Below are 13,884 nucleotides of genomic sequence, written 5' to 3' on the forward strand. Positions count from 1 at the left end.
AGCTTATAACAGGAATCAGGACAAAAACATTTCCAAATATTTTAGCTTTCGAAACAAATTCAGTTTACACTTACAAAACATAATAACATCCCTCTATAAATCATACAACGCATTAGGTGACAAACCGGAATATGATACGCTATGCTGTACAACAGATGGCTTTGGTAAACATAATATTTCTTGATTCAGTTTGTATGACGGTATTGCGAAAACTACTGTTTCCCTTTTTCCACGCCTACGACAGAATTTACGTGTGACTGTAAAGGCAATCTTGTTGCTTTCTGACTGTAAAGGCAAACTGAAATTTTTGTATTTACATGATATTTTTCTAGGTCGACTTAAATTTTAGTCTTGAATTATTATTATTATTACAATGACACAAAGTAGACAGAAAAAACATGGTTGCATATTTCTTTGTAATAACTTTTCCTACAACATTTCGCCTTTTTCAAAGTGTTTTGAACTTTCGTGCGTGCTTTGCTGTCGGCATAACAGTAGGATAAATGAGATTTTCTGCTTGGTTTGTCACAAGAAAGTACCATGTAAATGGCCTTACACAAAAAAGGCCTGTATTAAGGCAACGAAATTAATAATTAATTCGTAGATTACACTGCAGTTCACTACGATTTGCTTGGACCAACAAACACATTCTAATTTGGCAAAGATTAGTTTATCTGTGGCTGTAACAAAGAGGTTTACTATTTGCCAGTTGACCGACCTCAAATGATATTTTGGCATTTGGTGGATGACAATAAATGTTTGTATTTTGACGTAATAAATACTTTATGCTGATACATCAGTAGAAAGGCAACAATTTTGTTCGGCTAAAAAGTCACAAAAATGCGAATCCTATTTAATGAGATATAATCCAAACATAATCTAATAATAATTGTAAATGGTTTCGTAAAACAAGCAAAAACATGTAATATTTTCAAATGTTAAATATGAGTATCTTAAAAACTAACTATCGCTTTAACCTTGCTGCACTAGTGACTTTTGTACAACAAAACTATTACAACAATGGTAGAAAATCTGAGTGGACTCCAATTGGAAAGTTGATAAGTTTTATCCTGCATCATCAACAAACCGTATGTCAAAACATGAAAAAATAATAATTTTAGCATTTGAAAGCTACGGCCATGATACGTAAAACAGTTTGATTTAGGTTTACATTCTATGTCATGAAATTAACGATAGTTTGCAGAACGCCCATTTCTGCTACGTTGCAACTGATTGTGACGAAATCTATCCCTGTTCCTATTTATTTGTGTTGGTTCTTCTGCTGGTTCACCGCTGGGGTCAAAATTGTCGAATGCAATTCTGGCTGAAAGAAGATCAAATGCTTGGCAACATTAACAGTTTTGTTAAATTTATAAACTCGAAATTTCTTACCCAGGTTTTGAGGTGGTCGGTTTAAATTATGTCGACCCATTTTCACTTTTTCTGAAACCTAAATGATATGTCATGTAAATAACAAATGTCATTGTTTGTTTCTCAAAGTATGTTAACCATCATATTCTTCTTAAATACGTATGTTATTTGCGAAACACAGCCATTAGTTAAAACACCTACCCATAAAATGTTTCATGTTTACTGTATAACTTTAATTTTATAACATTTCACCTTCTCAGATGGAATTTTTTGGACATTACTCTGACTCTGTAAAAATAAAAAAACAAAATATACCTTAAATACAACTAAAATGCGTCTTTGTTTGTGTTTGTTGCAGGTTTAGCAAAACGCAACTGATAGTTTAATAATCAATTGTATCTAGTAAATTACGTAATTTTTAATGAACTTGATTTTTAATTAAACAGCATACCATTGATACAACTATTTGAAACTTCGCCGGTTTGTCAATCATTACATTGAGATATGAGTCGTAGTACGGTAGACAATAATACAACCCCCAAACTGTTTCACAAACGAAGCGAAAGCTAAACAGTTGTAAAACAAACAAACAATCCAATAACATAGAATAAACGTTAGTTTAAAATTTTAATCTACAATTTGTGTTTAAAACCACCACAATTATACAACCTTTTTCGTGTTCGGGTCACCCTGTACTTACATTTAAACAAACAAACAATTTGTGGTCCGATTATTCACAAAAAATGACAAACTCTATACATAAGCATATTATCTATTCACTCACGTCCGACCGATGATATTCGATCACCTTCTTCTCGTCATCAGATTCATCACCAGTATCTTCATCATACGTAATGTTTGGAACCGTTTTCTCTTTCCCCGCAAAAAAACAAAAAATGCCGTTGTGTGAAGTTCAAAATAGAGAAACATCAATAAACAATCAGCTGAAGTCAGTAAACACACTCTATCTTTATCATATATTTGTTTTATGCCTTTACAGTAATAAACAAATTGAATTAAATCATTATTTACAAATAACATCATTTCAAACAACATGTAAAGAGTATAATTTAAATTGAATGTATACTTTAGACTTTTCTGTCAATTATTATAATGCATTAAACAATGTGACGAAGTAACTCTCCATTATTATATGTTTCAACATTATGCAATCTGCATTAAAATCAATCTAATTCCCTGGTTCTTTAAACGTACGTTTTTCCTACCTTGATATTGAGCTGGTGAACTTATGCTGGATTCATTTTTTTCGTATTCGACATTACTTGAAACCTAAATAACAAAACTTTGTGTTACATTGTTTTTACTTTAGTTCCTTTTTGATAAACAAAAATTAAACTATAAAAATTAAACTGGAAGCACACGCGATTTTCCAATGTTTACACACAGTTCAATACTAAGATATAGCTTTGTTTGTTTAGATAGTAATCTTAAATAAAAACGAGTTTATACTATTAGGGCAATAAAATAAAATGGCAAAAAGATTCAGCGGTTTAAAAAAAATTGTAAAAAAATGAATGAATTCGAGTTATCTCCTACTATGAAACTTTTTATCACCATGCTCCATCAGAAAATGATTATACTTTTTTTTAATAACCTTCTTACCGTTTGGGGCAGAAAATATTGTGGTGAAACAGGCGGTGCCTGAAAATCGACGTGTGAATAATTTTGAGACCTACAAATTATTTACAGGCAAAGCGTTTAATTAAGGAATTGAGCCAACCCGCTGAATGTTTAAAAGAAATTTAAACTGTAATAATTTATTTTACTCGTTTCTTCAAGAACCAAGGCAGCAAAAAAATTTTGCATGTTAAAAAGTATTTAAAATAGTGTTTATTTGCTATAGAAAGCGGCAAAGACGAACTTTAAATAAAGATTGAGAAACTTTAAAACTAAATTGCTCATTTGCTTTTCACATTCTTTGGAGTAATACGTTTATCGTTATTTAGATTTAACATATTTTCTTCTTGACAATGTACTTACCATCATAATCTGACCGCCTTGAAGGAAAGGATTGTACTGCAGCTAAAAATCAAAAAGGAGAAAAACTTGTACGGATAGCTCTTTTAGAATGCCTTTCCTAATCAAAGTCAAAATTATATTTTCATTATCACATTATCCATATGCCATCGTTGCAAAAATGACAGTCTCTTAGACATCACAGTACGCCAGGCCCATTAAAGGCGTCATACGGAATGAGCCGGTCATCAAGCATTCAACACCATGTGGCAAGGCTTAGGCTAGAAACATCTAGCCTGCGGTGGGATTCGAATCCACGGCGGGAGTCTTTCCGGGACTCGCGCTCTACCAACTGAGTTGCACAGGCTCAGTGGAGAAGCCGCCGAAAGTCGAATCACAAGAACCGTTGCCTGCCTCGTATGCTGCACATGTCAGCTTCGTAGTAGGGGATCGCCAGATTGACCAGTATCAGTTAAAGATGAACATAAATTCATAACTGGGATCAGCCCATAATTGTGATTTATATATGAGTGTGCCGTGATCGCTGGTCTGCATCGACGCTTCAGGGCTGATCCCAGTTATGAATTTATGTTCCCTTAGACATGTTTTAAATCCAAAAGTTTGTCAAAATATTAAAGGAATGGCAGAAAATAGTTTGGGTAAAGTCGCTCGCCAATTTAGTGTTTATTTATTATAGGGCCTTTTGTTTTCAATGACCAATTTTGTCGGTCGGGAAGCCTTCATACTCTTCACTCTAAGTGTTACAAAAAAAGAAACCAGATGTGAAAAAATGTTTTGCACCAAATGGTAAATATGCGCATAGCCTGTGAAGGTGAAGTAGTTGGTAGTGCAAAGTGTTTCATCGTCACTTATCTATTTGAGACTGTAAAAAAAAAGAACTGACATTTATGCTAACAAAAAAAAATAACCAAGTTTTTGAGAAAGACAGCATTTGTTTCGATCGAAACTTATTCAAAACGTTAACAAGCAACATCGTAATTCAGACTATTATTACCTATTAATAAAATACTCTCAATCTTTTTGTAAAACCGTTAAAAATGGAAACAGTTAGTTTTTGCATTTATTTTTGGATAAACTGTTCCATGTTCTTACCGGCTGAGGCAGAAGATATTGTTGTGATGCAAACGGAACCTAAAAAAATGTTAATTTAATTCTGTCGGACTACTATTTGCCCACTAACATAATTTATTTTGAGTTTTACACAAGGTTTAAACGAATTTAGTTTTTCAGTATCAATCCATTGGACTCAATTGATTTGATTTTCCAGAATGTATTTTCTAAGTTTGTACGCTTTCCAATTCAATTTGGATTGGAAGTGATTATTAGGTTCATGGAAGAAATATAAGGTGCTTCCGGTGTAGTTACTTATATACCCGCAACTTTCAAAAAATACCTCATTACTTGCATACGTTCTTACCGGCTGAGGCAGGAACATTTGTTGTGGGGTAGACGGGATCTGGTGAAAAAAGTAATAATTTAGTGCAATACCTGTCAAAGACTTGGCGTGTTTACAATCCACAAGGCCATAAGCAAAACTGGGCCTGTATAGCGAGACCCAATAGCTCGTATAGTTGGTTTGAATCCCACGTCAAGACAGCTTGTTTCAGCCTATGTCATGCTTCAGAGGCCGGTTTGTTTCGAACCTTTATAAGCCTACCGCACTATGAGCACCGTTTGCTGTTTTACATTAACGCCAATAATAGAAGTATGTTTATTTTTTACCTTTGTGGCATTTAAGGCTCATAAACTTGTAACAATTTAACATAATATTTGAAATTGTACTTACCACCATGAAGTTATAAGCAGGACGATACGGACTAGTCAGAGCCTATAAAACAATGAATTTAATGTTTTGTAAAAACTATCTGATATATTTTAAAGAATACTTACAAAGTTTGGGTAATTCTGCATATTTAGTGATAACTTTATTGTTGCTGGCAATCGTTTCAATCCAGCCGATACATAAGTGATTGCATATGATGTGTAAACAGCCTTGATGCAGTTGTTAATTCTGATTTTAAACAGTACCCCGTCTTACAACTGTACTCATACACACTACAACAGCTGTTCGAAGCGCGATGCTAGGGACAAAAGCCTTCACTCAGTGGTGGGATCGTATTTCTGCGAAAACAATACATCGCGTAGAAAGGTACGTCACAAATATTTTGACATATATTCACATTGGTTAGCGAGACTAGCGGAATTATTTGTATCATAAGTCACTTGCAAAAGCTTTAATACAAATTGTAGAACAAATGGTATCAAATTCCTTTTTTATTTGTTATTTTGGCAATATTGCGCATTACTCGAAAATGACATTAGGCACCATTAACTTTGATCGAAAATTCCACTACAAATTTATTTGCACATAATTGATTTAGGTCAGGGGTTCCCAACCTTTTTTCGATCTCGTACCACTTTGACGCTTTGTACTGCCACGCGTACCACTTCTTGCAGAACAACTTATTTAATCGAATCATGTTTTATTAAGAATAATAATATTGGCCTGCTAAAATAACACTAAAGCACGACAACTAAATTTAATGATATTTTTGTTTTTGCTTACTGTCCACCAATTGGCCGAGCAATCATTTGCCGTAATCAACGCCCACTGTCCCACAGCGTTGTACGGCTTTTCAAAGCAACTGTGCTTCTTGTTGGCAATTGACATGACCTGTAGTTTGTAGATCGTAATGATACGAAACAACAGAAATAGTTACGTAACAATAAGAAGAGGCTTGGGGATTTTTTTTGGTAAACAAAACCAGATAAACAAAATAGAATGTTGTGAATCCAAATTTTTGTGAAAAAAAACGAAAGCTACTCGCGTACCACTTAAAAAACCTTCGCGTACCACTAGTGGTACGCGTACCACCGGTTGGGAACCTCTGATTTAGGTGAATAAACATGAAGTAGCGCAACTTCAAGATAATAATAATCTTTTTTTCTTCTTTCAAATTTTTTATGTCTTTGCTTTACCTAAAAGATCAAAGAACCATTCAAACTTACAAGCTTGGTTCCACAGTTAAGTAAGTTATGTCACACTGTTCACGACTGTGTGCCCGGTTTGGTGTTGTATAAAGTTATTATTACTTTTTATTTACACGGATCACCGTAATCTTACTCAGCCACATGACTCCAAAAAATCACACAAATGTTTGAACCATTATACATGGCCATAAGACCTATTTATTAATTGGATAACAGGTGAATTTGGTGCAACAAAATTTTGCATGCGACATTTAGTTTTTAGATTATCATTATGGAACTCGTTTCATCTATTGACATTTATTTTTCTTCAAGATAAACATAGAAATAAACTATTTTCTATGTTGCATTATATGCGTTACGTGACTGCATTCACTTTTTTACACATTTACACTGTCGTCCATAAATCTTTCCATTTACGCATTAATATAAATGCATTTTTATAGTGGATGTTTTAATACAATAAACAACACGATTGTATGTTCGTGGACCTCTTCTGGCAAATGTACTTTTATTCGGACGTTTTGACGTCTTATATAGGTCGTCTTCATCAGGGTAAATAACATTGAATGCGAGTCAAGTTTATAGAGCACAAGAACTATATAAACTTGATACCATGCCTAGCAGCAATAGCTCTTAAAACACGATTTTGTCTGTTTAGACTCGGACTTAACGCTGATTAGGTTTATGCTTATTTTAAACCGGATATTGTCGGAATTTAACATGTTCAGCGGATTTATGTTTTCAAGGTGCGTCTTTGGCAAAACCTTTTCTTTTAATTTAGCGGAAATGTACATTTTACAAACCTACGCTGGTGCAACCCAGATGACTTGAACCGTATTGGTATGCTGATGACAAAACAATCATATTGTATGACGCGCAATTGCGTTTCCGCTTTTCTGTGACGTAACATTGTCCAAGGTACAGGTGTTTGATTTGCTGTTTTGATTAATAGCCGTACCGAGTATTCTTTGTAATGTAAACTGAGTCTGTTTTGCGTTTGCTTGTGTGTTTCTCTTAATATCAGATATAGTTAACAGGTTCTATTTTATATTTTGCTTTGCAGCTGTGTTTTCTTTCATTACATAGGTAATGGGGCATAATGCAATTTTCCATTAACTCGGAAATACCGTTAGCGAAACCGTTCCGAGTAACAAAATTTCGTTCCAAAATGAACAATTTCGTTTCGGAACGAAAATTTTGTTCCGAATTTTGTTCCAAGTTACGAAAATTTCTGGTATGTCGTAACGAAAATTTTTGAACAGAAAAACATCGTTAAATTGGGTGTAACAAAAAATTTTGTTACCGTATGTTTTTGTTCATTAGGTGGGGACAAAGAGAATTTTTAAGCATATTTTGAACATTTTGTGTTTTAAATCTGCACATACATGGTGAAACCATACAAATTGAATCTCGTTCCCAAAAGTGTTAGCTGTCACAAAATTTTGATCCAAAGTTGTTAATTGGAGAAAATTACGTTACAAAACTATTTGGTGGAACAAAATTTTGTTACGGAAAAGTGTTAGCTGGAACTAAAATGTGTTAGAGAAAGGTATTTGTTAGCAGAAAATTTGGTCACGGAAAAGTGATAGTTGGAACAAAATTTTGTTGCGAAAAGTGTTGATTAGAACAAAATTTTGTAGCGGAAAGTTTTAGCTGGAAACATACTTTAAGTTTCAAAATCATCGGTTTTTGAACAAATTTAGCTCACAAAAACCTATAGCTGTAAGAAAATTTTGTTACGAAAAGTGTTAGTTTGAAACATACTTTATGTTGCGAAAATCACCGGTTTTCAATAAATTTAGCTCGCAAAACGCTAAAGCTCTAGTAAAATTTGTTACGGAAAAGTGTTAGATGGAACAAAATTTTGAGGCAACAAGTGTTAGCTGGAACAAAATTTTGTTACGAAAAAATAGTTAGTTGGAACAAAATTTTGTTGCGAAAAGTGTTACTTGGAACAAAATTTTATTACAAAAATTGTTAGTTGGAACAAAATTTTGTTACAAAAAATGTTAGCTGGAACAAAATTTTGTTACAAAAAATGTTAGATGGAACAAAATTTTGTTGCGAAAAGTGTTAGCTGGAACAAAATTTTGTTACGAAAAGTGGTAGTTTGAAACATACTTTAAATTGCGAAAATCACCGGTTTTCAATCAATTTAGCTCGCAAAAAGCTAAAGCTCTAAGAAAATTTGCTACGGAAAAGTGTTAGATGGAACAAAACTTTGAGGCAACAAGTGTTAGCTGGAACAAAATTTTGTTACGAAAAGTGTTAGCTGTAACAAAATTTTGTTACGAAAAGTGTTGGTTGGAACAAAATTTTGTTACGAAAAGTGTTAGCTGTAACAAAATTTTGTTACGAAAAGTGTTAGCTGTAACAAAATTTTGTTACGAAAAGTGTTAGATGGAACAAAATTTTATGACAAAAAGTGTTAACTGTAACAAAATTTTGTTACGAAAAGTGTTAGTTGGAACAAAATTTTGTTACGAAAAGTGTTAGCTGTAACAAAATTTTGTTACGGAAAAGTGTTAGTTTGAAACATACTTTAAGTTGCGAAAATCACCGGTTTTCAATAAATTTAGCTCGCAAAAAGCTAAAGCTCTAAGAAAATTTGTTACGGAAAAGTTTTGGATAGAACAAAACTTTTGAGGCAACAAGTGTTAGCTGTAACAAAATTTTGTTACGAAAAGTGTTAGCTGTAACAAAATTTTGTTACAAAAAGTGTTGGTTGGAACAAAATTTTGTTACGAAAAGTGTTAGCTGTAACAAAATTTTGATACGAAAAGTGTTGGTTGGAACAAAATTTTGTTACGAAAAGTGTTAGCTGTAACAAAATTTTGTTACGAAAAGTGTTAGCTGTAACAAAATTTTGTTACGAAAAGTGTTAGTTGGAACAAAATTTTGTTACGAAAAGTGTTAGCTGTAACAAAATTTTGTTACGGAAAAGTGTTAGTTTGAAACATACTTTATGTTGCGAAAATCACCGGTTTTCAATAAATTTAGCTCGCAAAACGCTAAAGCTCTAGTAAAATTTGTTACGGAAAAGTGTTAGATGGAACAAAACTTTGAGGCAACAAGTGTTAGCTGGAACAAAATTTTGTTACGAAAAAATAGTTAGTTGGAACAAAATTTTGTTGCGAAAAGTGTTAGTTGGAACAAAATTTTATTACAAAAATTGTTAGTTGGAACAAAATTTTGTTACAAAAAATGTTAGCTGGAACAAAATTTTGTTACGAAAAGTGTTAGTTTGAAACATACTTTAATTTGCGAAAATCATCGGTTTTCAATACATTTAGCTCCCAAAAAGCTAAAGCTCTAAAGAAATTTGTTACGGAAAAGTGTTAGTTGGAACAAAATTGTTACGAAAAGTGTTAGTTGGAACAAAATTTTGTTACGAAAAGTGTTGGCTGGAACAAAATTTTGTTACAAAAAAAATAGTTAGTTGGAACAAAATTTTGTTGCAAAAAATGTTAGTTGGAACAAAATTTTGTTGCGAAAAGTGTTAGTTGGAACAAAATTTTGTTACAAAAAATGTTAGTTGGAACAAAATTTTGTTACGAAAAGTGTTGGTTGGAACAAAATTTTGTTGCGAAAAGTGTTAGTTGGAACAAAACTTTGAGGCAACAAGTGTTAGCTGGAACAAAATTTTGTTACGAAAAAATAGTTAGTTGGAACAAAATTTTGTTGCGAAAAGTGTTAGTTGGAACAAAATTTTATTACAAAAATTGTTAGTTGGAACAAAATTTTGTTACAAAAAATGTTAGCTGGAACAAAATTTTGTTACGAAAAGTGTTAGTTTGAAACATACTTTAATTTGCGAAAATCATCGGTTTTCAATACATTTAGCTCCCAAAAAGCTAAAGCTCTAAAGAAATTTGTTACGGAAAAGTGTTAGTTGGAACAAAATTGTTACGAAAAGTGTTAGTTGGAACAAAATTTTGTTACGAAAAGTGTTGGCTGGAACAAAATTTTGTCGCGAAAAGTGTTAGTTGGAACAAAATTTTGTTACAAAAAATGTTAGATGGAACAAAATTTTGTTACGAAAAGTGTTAGATGGAACAAAATTTTGTTACGAAAAGTGATAGTTGTAAGAAAATTTTGTTACATGAACTGTTAGCTTCAACCATCCTTTAAGTTGCAAAAATCATCGGTTTTGAATAAATTTAGCTCGCAAAAAGCTTTAGCCGTAAGAAAAGTTTGTTACGGAAAAGTGTTAGCTAGAAAAATATTGTTACGAAAAGTATTAGTTGGAACAGAGTTTTGTCACGAAAAGTGTTTGCAAACACGCTAGACCGCACGATACTGAATACGTAATTCACATGCTAAACTGCCACTAACTCCAATTGACAGAAAGAACAAATAATTTTCGCGGCAGCTTTGTAGTTTCCTGATTTTGCCGCTGGTATCTAGCTTACTCAGCAAAACTGCAGCTGCAAGATAAGCGATAAGCGTCAGGTGATCAAAATCGTTGCTTAAAAAGGGGGAACAGATTCTCAAGGACTGAACGCCTTTCTAAAGCGATAATGCTACTGTTAAGTTGCGCAATGTCACGAATGCACTAAAGTTGGTAACTGTAGAAGGCATAAATTGTGGCAGTCACAAATTCCGTGTACCCTAATAACATAACTCGTTTAACATCGATCTAATGTTTGGGACAAAACTATTACGTGTTTGGCTGGTCGAAACAATACAAATGCAAAAACAGTTTGATATGTTGCATTAAGTGCAGTTAACACCAACCAAGAAATTGCAACCAGCGTTCCAGCCGGAACGTAACTTTCCGATTGTTAGCGCATAAAATTCCTTATTAAACCCTTGTTACGTCACAATTGGCGATTAGATAACAAGCGAATACAAGAGATTGAAGGCTCAGGGCTTTGAGATAACGACTCCCTGTTATCAGCGGTAAACGGAAACGATTTGGGCCTATTTAATTTACGCAAAACTTTTTACAAAAGGGGGGGTCCGGATTTATTATCACATTAATTTGGAACTTGATGAACAGATTGAGTTGCACAATAAAGATCAGTTTTAATGTTTATTAAGTCATAATCTATATTGTGATGCTTTTACTACCTGTTTTATCGCATTGTTTGCACACAATAGGCCTACAAAAAGACTGACGCATGTGACTGCTAGGCTTGTAATACTCTTTTCAGTAACACAATATCTGTTTCGGGCAGTTTGAAAATCAAAAGTTTTGGCAAAGCAGTTTTAATTACATCACGGGCGCCAGTACATATATTTTAATGTGGCCGTACGGCCGCAGATTGTACAGCCTTGACTGAAGGTTTGAGGAACGGTTTAATTCATATCGTTTCTATTCATAAGAATTTGTATTTACAAATTAAATTTTGCTAAATGTCTGTTTAAATAATAGCTTTGAAAAGTAAGAAAAATTTAGTTTTATCAAAAAAATCTAAAAAAATACTACAATTGTTATTGACTGTTCGTGAGCCGCATGCGGCCGACGGGCCGCGAGTTTGACAAGCCTGCTGTATCTGAGTGCAATTTGGAGTTGGCCAGTGAAAACCGTTTGAATTTATGTCAAACCGTTCGTGTTTTATAACCGAAAGGTGCTTGTCTGTATGTCAGCGCGCCTTAATTTTAACGGTCGTTCCTTGCGAATAATGAGCATGTAAGCTTCTAAATTCCGATTGACTCATTGGAATGACCTATAACTTTGCATGCTGTATCTGAGTGCAATTTGGAGTTGGCCAGTGAAAACCGTTTGAATTTATGTCAAACCGTTCGTGTTTTATAACCGAAAGGTGCTTGTCTGTATGTCAGCGCGCCTTAATTTTAACGGTCGTTCCTTGCGAATAATGACCATGTAAGCTTCTAAATTCCGATTGACTCATTGGAATGACCTATAACTTTGCATGCTGTATCTGAGTGCAATTTGGAGTTGGCCAGTGAAAACCGTTTGAATTTATGTCAAACCGTTCGTGTTTTATAACCGAAAGGTGCTTGTCTGTATGTCAGCGCGCCTTAATTTTCACGGTCGTTCCTTGCGAATAACGAGCATGTACGCTTCTGAATTCCGATTCACTCATTGGAATGACCTGAAACTTTGTATGCTGCACCTGACTGGAATTTGTAGATGACTAGTGAAAACCGTTTGAATTTATGTCAAACCGTTCGTGTTTTATAACCGAAAGGTGCTTGTCTGTATGTCAGCGCGCCTTAATTTTAACGGTCGTTCCTTGCGAATAACGAGCATGTACGCTTCTGAATTCCGATTCACTCATTGGAATGACCTGAAACTTTGTATGCTGCACCTGACTGCAATTTGTAGATGACTAGTGAAAACCGTTTGAATTTATGTCAAACCGTTCGTGCTTTATAACCGAAAGGTGCTTGTCTGTATGTCAGCGCGCCTTAATTTTAACGGTCGTTCCTTGCGAATAATGAGCATGTAAGCTTCTAAATTCCGATTGACTCATTGGAATGACCTATAACTTTGCATGCTGTATCTGAGTGCAATTTGGAGTTGGCCAGTGAAAACCGTTTGAATTTATGTCAAACCGTTCGTGTTTTATAACCGAAAGGTGCTTGTCTGTATGTCAGCGCGCCTTAATTTTAACGGTCGTTCCTTGCGAATAATGACCATGTAAGCTTCTAAATTCCGATTGACTCATTGGAATGACCTATAACTTTGCATGCTGTATCTGAGTGCAATTTGGAGTTGGCCAGTGAAAACCGTTTGAATTTATGTCAAACCGTTCGTGTTTTATAACCGAAAGGTGCTTGTCTGTATGTCAGCGCGCCTTAATTTTCACGGTCGTTCCTTGCGAATAACGAGCATGTACGCTTCTGAATTCCGATTCACTCATTGGAATGACCTGAAACTTTGTATGCTGCACCTGACTGGAATTTGTAGATGACCAGTGAAAACCGTTTGAATTTATGTCAAACCGTTCGTGTTTTATAATCGAAAGGTGCTTGTCCGTATGTCAGCGCGCCTTAATTTTCACGGTCGTTCCTTGCGAATAATGAGCATGTACGCTTCTGAATTCCGATTCACTCATTGGAATAATCTGAAACTTTGTATGCTGCATCTGACTGCAATTTGTAGATGACCAGTGAAAACCGTTTGAATTTATGTCAAACCGTTCGTGTTTTATAATCGAAAGGTGCTTGTCCGTATGTCAGCGCGCCTTAATTTTAACAGTCGTTCCTTGCGAATAATGAACATGTACGCTTCTCATTTCCGATTTACTTACTGGAATGATCTATAACTATGCCAGCTGTATCTGAGTGAAATATGGAGTTGGTCAGTGAAAATCGTTTGAATTTATGTCAAACCGTTCGTGTTTTATAACCGAAAGGTGTTTGTCTGTATGTCAGCGCGCCTTAATTTTAACAGTCGTTCCTTGCGAATAATGACCATGTACGCTTCTGAATTCCGATTCACTCATTGGAATGACCTATAACTTTGCATGCTGTATCTGAGTGCAATTTGGAGTTGGCCAGTGAAAACCGTTTGAATTTATGTCAAACCGTTCGTGTTTTATAACCGAAAGG

The sequence above is a fragment of the Phallusia mammillata genome, chromosome 3, assembly GCF_965637545.1.
Source record: "Phallusia mammillata chromosome 3, kaPhaMamm4.hap1.1, whole genome shotgun sequence".
Lineage (NCBI taxonomy): Eukaryota > Metazoa > Chordata > Ascidiacea > Phlebobranchia > Ascidiidae > Phallusia > Phallusia mammillata.